Raw genomic sequence first — 6,820 nt, forward strand, 5'->3', positions numbered from 1 at the left:
ACAGGAAATTTTATTATTTTTAAAGTTTTAATGTATAATATCATAAAATCATAAAATCATAAAATGAATAATTTTCAATCATTACATATTATACTTGATACATTATACATAGAAAGACACTGACCCTAGAACTATTTTTAAATCAAATACTTTCTGAAATATTGATGCTGTCAGGGAGGAGTTATACATGTAATATGTTTTAAAGAAAAAATTGTTTACAGACAAACAATATTTCACCATTTTCAAATCACACATTTCTGAGTTGATTTTTATCCATTAGAATTAAATTCTACACTCAATCTTTAGATTGCTTCGTTCATGGGAAACTGAGTGCAAGCATAGTTTTTTTTTTCGAAAGCACTGGTCATACAAACTTGGCCATCTTGCAATACAACATCAACTTTAAGTATTAATAAACTTTTTCTTTCTATGTAGATTGTAGAAGTAATATTTTCCAGAATGTTTCACTGATAATAAAGTGTTCTTCTTAATTTAAAGTTGGTTTTCAAATGGCTTTGAATTCAGAAGACCATACATGCAGAAGGATGGAGTGGTAAATTTTCTTCATCTGTCAATTTAATTTTTCACTTCACATTTCATTTCGACAAAATAAAACATATTTTCCTCAGAGCACATTATAAGAAATGGTTCTCCTATACCGTCATCACCTGCATACAGGTTATATATCTCTCAGATGGTTACCAAACTATCAGCTTCAAAGTCACATGCCTGGCTAGAAGTATTTTTTTTTGTATCTTCTTCTTTATCAGTGTCATTTGGTTCATCAAACTGTCTTTGACTTTACTATCTTTAACATCTTCATCCAAATCTGTATGATTATATTCACCCATAACTGCCAGAGATACTATACAAAAGAAAAGTAAATATTGAGTCATTGAAAGAAGAGTACACTACACAAATTTAAATACTACATAAACAGCATACTCAAGAAGCATGACTTGGTCTGTCACATCATACTTTCGTCACTTTCTGACTTAAAAAGCTTGGTATTTCAAATTTTGTTGGGTTAGAATCGTGTTGTATTGAGTTTGAGAATATTAATCCTCATGTTTTTGATATTGAGTATTGCTTTTATTTAACGAGGAAAATCTAAAATACGCAGTAAAACTAATAGAGTTTCCTGAAAATTTTATCCACATAAACAGTGATAAAAAAAAAACTTTTCAAAGGTTTTGACCAAATTCGAGTCGTAACATAACTACTAAATACGATAAAAATGAGCTTTCCTTATAGGTTTTATCGCCAGATATACTAATTTTCATTCATCACTTAGCAATAAGATACTTACAGACATCGTGACAGGCTTGTAGATGCGAAAAAAAGTCGTTGTTTACAGCACAATGTGACAACTTCATGATCCGCCATATTTGTGTTTGGACGGTTTCCATGCAAATTGTTCTTGGCCTAAATGTATCATCGTGGTTCTTCGAAAATATTTTCTTCTGTAACACTTTCTGTTAGTAGAATTGGTTGATCAAGGATATTTATATTTTATTTTTCTAATATGCGGGTCGTTTGTCAATGATAATAACTTACGTGTTTTTTTTTAACAAGATTCTCGGGAAAATGTCGGAATATTTCTTAAAGGTGTACAAAATACCCCTACACCGTGTCTTCAGCATTCTCTCGCGCGAACTTCCGAGAGGTGGTGCAAAAAAGTGATCTTCGATCAATTAGTACCCGGTGTATAAAATATATTTTACTGTCAACTCAGCTTTGAATATTAATTTGTCAGAAAATATTCGCTAAAATATATTTTCTTTTTGTAAAAAAAAATACAAAACGTAAATTCACATTAATCACAAATTATTTTCAAGAATAAACAAACCGCATTTTCTTGGTGTGGCACGAAATAACTTTACACCGTCCTGTATCATCCTCTCGCGAGACTTAATCGAGAAGCGCAAAATAGGAGTTCAAGGAGCGGCAATGTTTAGAGATACTGGTGAAATGTAACGAAATGCACAACTTACGCCCAAGATTGACTCTAATTCTTCACATAAACCATGTTCCCTTTCCCAAAAATCTTGGTTTCGCTAGGAGTGCAGTAAAGGGAATGTTGGAAGAAGTGTAGATATCATGGCCACAGGCCAGTGGGGTAAGTGGCGAGTGGTTCCTTGTAATATGTATTTAAACACACAAATATTGTTTAATAATTTAGTGCATGTGATGTGTTGTATAATATTTCAATATTGAAATAGAAGAAACGATTTGAATATGTGTAAAAGGTTTTTGGCATACTGTGATTCAGTCTAGTCCATGAAGATCAAACGTACATACACAGTGAAATATTTTCAGGTTTTACATGTTAAAATTTAGTAAGCAGAAGACTTATAAACAAATATTTATTATCAGTTACTGTTAAATTTGCATTGAATGTTTTGACATGGTGTAAATTTTGGAATTATACTCTTAAATAAAGCCTTCATTGCATTGTTATCTTCTAGCTAGAACCTTGAAGCCTGGCAAGGATTATGAGACTGGAAACTCCCATTGAGACTACCAAATGAAGAGAAAGTTTCAGGTATCTTGTAATCTTTTTAAATTTTTTTTTTTGTAAACTTGAAAGAATAGACGGATTTCACATTCCTAAGTGTTATCTCCGGTTGTCGGCGTAACACTCATTTTCCCCACTTTGTCCTTTGTAAGTTACCTGGAAATATTTTTATTTTCAGACATTTATATCTAACAATATCGGTCTGTAACTGTATTGCCAGAACATGGGGCAACTTTAAAAACGTAATGAACAAATTAATACATACTATATTTCTGAGATACTGACCCATAAAGTTGGTAAGGTAATAGAGGGGAAACAGTGTCTTACGCCTGTTGACCCTGGATTGACCCCCCAAAGGGGAATAACTTTTGTAAATGTGAAAGTCGTGAATGAAAGTTTATGGTACATTTCAATCTCTGTAACTTATATTAAGTTGGGAAAACTGACGCAGATGTCGTAGAACACATAAGATAATATTCGCAAAATTTAGAACAGAAAAATTAAAAAATCAGCAAGAAATGTCAATGACAGCCATCATTAAAATTAATTTCAGCTAGATTACAAAAGAACAAATATATACACGTCTTATAAAAAATTTTATTGATAACTTTGCAGACTGTTTAACTCGGACTAAGGGAAAAGAAGCAAATTACAACAAGGAGAATATTGCAGAGGAAGGTAAGCTGTTCAAATAATGTTAATTTATGATTTTAATGTTCTGTTCACACGGAGAGTTTAATTCACAGTATTTTAATGCCAAGTAAATTGACTTCATACGACAGCTGTGGTAAAGCGGTTAACTATTGCGAATTAAAATTTTATTTTCTACAAAAAGGCTATTCAGTAAGATTATTATGACATCATTTGTAAATCACGTCATGTATGCAATTGATTAACATACCTTATTCCTTATGCAAGTGTGAATAAAATAAATCTTTTGAGAAAAATGGTTCATCTTACTTGGGCAAACACATATTTTTATGGACTGGTAGAATCTAAAAGCTTTGTACATGTAGCGTCATTGGCTACTAAATTTTACAATAAGTTTGATTTTCATCCCTTAGAAATAATTACATTTTTAGACTAAACAATGGAATACATTAAATAAAATTTTATTTTAGCAAAGAGTGAAAAGTCGAGTGAAGAAAAAGCAAACAAGGCTTCACGATCTGCAACTAGGCCACTGGCGATGAAGAAGAAAAATGTACAGCTAAAGAAGATACATCAGTGATCAACTAAAGCTGGGCGACTTATATTGGATTGACGAGGTGCAGGGGGGATATTAATTTGGGTCTTTTTATCCTTCTGTTTGTCAATATGTCTGTCTGTAACACTTCGTTCTCTTAACATTTCCAAAAAGCCATCAGATATTGCAATGACATTTTATATTATAACTCATTTTGACGATCACACTGCAGAACATGATTAATCATCAATACAAATTTAATATTGTTTATACATTTAAAATATTACCCTTATATATTTTGAAGTGAAATGGTCAGAGGTCAAGGCCTCTTTCGGGGGCACATATTGTTTTTGCCTGTCTGTTTATCTGTCTATTGCCAATTTACCTTTGGCCATAACTTTTGAATCATGAGAGATATAGATACTTCATATATGGTATGCTTACTCCACTTTCAAATGAGACCAAAACCAATGACCTTGACTGTCATCGTTATGCTAAAATATAGCCTTATTGAATCTTTTACTTTTGAACCATAAGAGGTAGAGATTTTATATTGAGTATCCATACTCCACTAATTAAGTTCTTTCAAATTACATCAAGGTTAATGACCTTGTGACTTTGACCTATATGATTTTGTTTTATTTTTTCAAACTTTGTTGCCACCAGGTGCATACTGTTTTTGTTCTTTTTATGGGGGGGGGGGGAGTGTTATGAATTAGTTCTGTTTGGTATCTGAATCTTTTATTGTACAGAATTCTTCAGAAGTGACAAACCCTGAGGGCCTCACCCCTACTCTTTACACTAGGTTGTTGATTTAAATATCTTTTTTATTATTATTAATATTTGTCATTGTACATGTACATGTGTATATCATAAATATTCTATGAGAGCTGCTTCAGAATGTATTAACATAGTTTGAAAATAGGACAATCTGTCCCCCCCCTTGTGTGTAAATCATGATGTTGAATCATAACTGCACAATAATGTTACAGCAGTAAAATTGTAAAGAATTTGTTGTATCAGATACCATCAGCATTTTTAAAAAAATTATTTTATGTATTATTTTTTCTGTGTGGCCATGAATTTTTATAATGCATACATTCATTAAATTTTTTTCAGAGATCTTATCATTCTGCTTTGTTGCTATGTATGATTTTTAAAAAAAAAAAAAAAAAAAGATGTTCTAGGAGGCTAGGATATCCTAGGAAATCCTAGGAATTCCTGATTTCCTAGGACATTTTAAGTGTTGGGATTTTCCTGGGATATCCTGGGAAGTCTTGGTGTTTTGATTCCTGGGATTTTTCTAGAACCCCTGAATTGGGACTGTCCAAGGAAATCCCAGGAATTCCTGTTCCAAAAACATCTCAGGATATCTTGGGAATAATCCTAGGATTTTTTCAAGATATCCGAGGAATAAATCTTGAGATTGTCTTAGGATTTCTTAGGACATCCCAGGAATATTCTGCAAGGGTGTGGCCCGCCCTACCACCTGGGGTCATGATTTTAACAATTTAATATCTACACTACGCAAGGATGCTTCCACATAAGTTTCAGCTTTCCTGGCCCAGTGGTTCTTGAGAAGAAGATTTTTAAAGATTTGTTCTATATATTTCTATGTAAAACTTGGATTCCCTATTGTGGCCCCGCCCTACCCCTAGGGGTCATGATTTTAACAATTAAATATCTACACTACCCAAAAATGCTCCCACATAAGTTTCAGCTTTCCTGGCCCAGTGGTTCTTGAGAAGAAGATTTTTAAAGATTTGTTCTACATATTTCTGTGTAAAACTTGGATTCCCTATTGTGGCCCCGCCCTACCCCCGGGGGACATGATTTTAACAATTTAATATCTACACTACCCAAGGATGCTTCCACATAAGTTTCAGCTTTCCTGGCCCAGTGGTTCTTGAGAAGATTTTTTAGTGACCCCACCCTATTTTTGTCTTTTCTTGATTGTCTCCCCTTGTAAGGAGACTTGGCCCTTCATTTTAACAATTTAAACTCCTCTTCACCCAAGAATGCTTTGTATCAAGTTTGGTTAAAATTGGCCTATTGGTTCTTGAGAAGAAATCGAAAATGTGAAAAGTTTACAGACGGACGGACGGACAGACGGACAGACGGACGGACGACGGACAAAATGTGATCAGAAAAGCTCACTTGAGCCTTCGGCTCAGGTGAGCTAAAAACCCACATAAGCACAAAGTTATATCTGAATGAGTAACAAAATATAAAGGAAAGAGGTTACTAAACCTGTGAATAACATAAAGTTAACGAGACTAAAAAAGAGACCATATGCTACCTCATAAACAACATGAGCTCATTTTTACAATTAATATTTTATGAACATTCATATGCTGAATCCTGCTGAGCTCCAACTAACATACAGTTTTTATATGCAGCTGTTCGCTGACCTAATACACAAATTTTTGAACTTCTAAGCTCATGACATGATACAATTTTGTAAACAGACATACACAATTCTCAAGACCAAACTTAAAGCTGAATTCCAACTACCATACATAATTTTATGAGCAGCTGGGTGCTTTCCTCAAGTATATTAGCTCGCAAATTTAAGGCCAATATGAAGAGTAAAATGCGCATCTAACTAGCACTTTATTTTCAAAGCAAACACTTTGCAAGATCACTGACCAAAGTACTATTCTATTTAAGCAGCTATCTCATTATGGAGATATGCTAAATAGAAATATTTAGGGGCCCTCGCTACAAGTCCTTAACGAGACAGTTTTACAAAAATTCAAAGTATGCATATTGTTTAGAACATTATTCTGACCATCTTTTATTCAATATTGCTTATCAAAATATTCCCCCTTTTTGAGATATAAAGCGTCAAATATTTGACATTCTGGCCCCTTGTGACCCCTAATTACATAACATTTGATCAAAATTTTATAATATATTGTTGCAAATCCTTAAGATGAATACTTTTGCTTCAGTAATGTATAACAAAATATTGATCATTAGAGAGTTATAGATGAAAAACTTTTGGCCCCTCTGAGCCCCTAATTTGAGGGGTCAGCCCCTTTTTCTTGATATCAAATGAAAGTTCTTAACATTTTGCACATTTTTCCTTCTATATGTTTTAGCAAATTATAAAC

General features: G+C 33.2%; 1 long non-coding RNA gene across 1 annotated transcript; it reads left to right on the forward strand.

Annotated features, from left to right (window-relative positions):
- Positions 1–1,879: 1,879 nt before the first annotated feature.
- Positions 1,880–3,921, forward strand: LOC134263011 (uncharacterized). The gene is made up of 3 exons (XR_009991168.1): positions 1,880–2,545; positions 3,134–3,203; positions 3,645–3,921. It is a non-coding gene; the product is annotated as an uncharacterized LOC134263011 (long non-coding RNA).
- The last annotated feature ends 2,899 nt before the right edge of the window (positions 3,922–6,820 follow it).

The sequence above is a fragment of the Saccostrea cucullata genome, unplaced genomic scaffold (genome assembly GCF_032062105.1).
Source record: "Saccostrea cucullata isolate Sc308-1 unplaced genomic scaffold, CSIRO_AGI_Scuc_v1 ctg15425, whole genome shotgun sequence".
NCBI classification, from domain to species: domain Eukaryota; kingdom Metazoa; phylum Mollusca; class Bivalvia; order Ostreida; family Ostreidae; genus Saccostrea; species Saccostrea cuccullata.